Raw genomic sequence first — 504 nt, forward strand, 5'->3', positions numbered from 1 at the left:
CCTTTTATTCATTCTTCCTTTAAATCCCTCTGAAATCCATCCTTCATCAGATCGAAGACCCTCAATCCCTCGTTTAATTGTTCACATGCAACATCTCATCGTTTTTCTTAGGCGTCTTGCTGATATTCCAGCGAACTTGCTAACTATATAAACTTGTAGGAGTAGCTTTTAAAACGCCGATGTGGGACTATTTTACATGAATAAATTTTGCCTGGTTGGTTGCTGCTCCTATGGACAGACGGTAGGTCAGGAGTTCGATGTACACCAGGCACAAAATATTTTTAGCCTAGCGTACCTTTTTTCTCAAGTTGCTCGCGGCCCACAAAAGGCCTAGCAGTCCAGCCAATAGGCCCAGCCAATGGACGAAAATTATGGGAGCGAGGTGGACGGACCCCAAATTAGTACCATCTTGTTTATATTACGATTTTGTCTATACAAATCGTAAAAGTGTATTATGATATGAGAAGAAAGCGTATTGTGACGGTGAACCCACAGAGTTAATCC

This window comes from Triticum aestivum, chromosome 2D (genome assembly GCF_018294505.1).
Source record: "Triticum aestivum cultivar Chinese Spring chromosome 2D, IWGSC CS RefSeq v2.1, whole genome shotgun sequence".
Lineage (NCBI taxonomy): Eukaryota > Viridiplantae > Streptophyta > Magnoliopsida > Poales > Poaceae > Triticum > Triticum aestivum.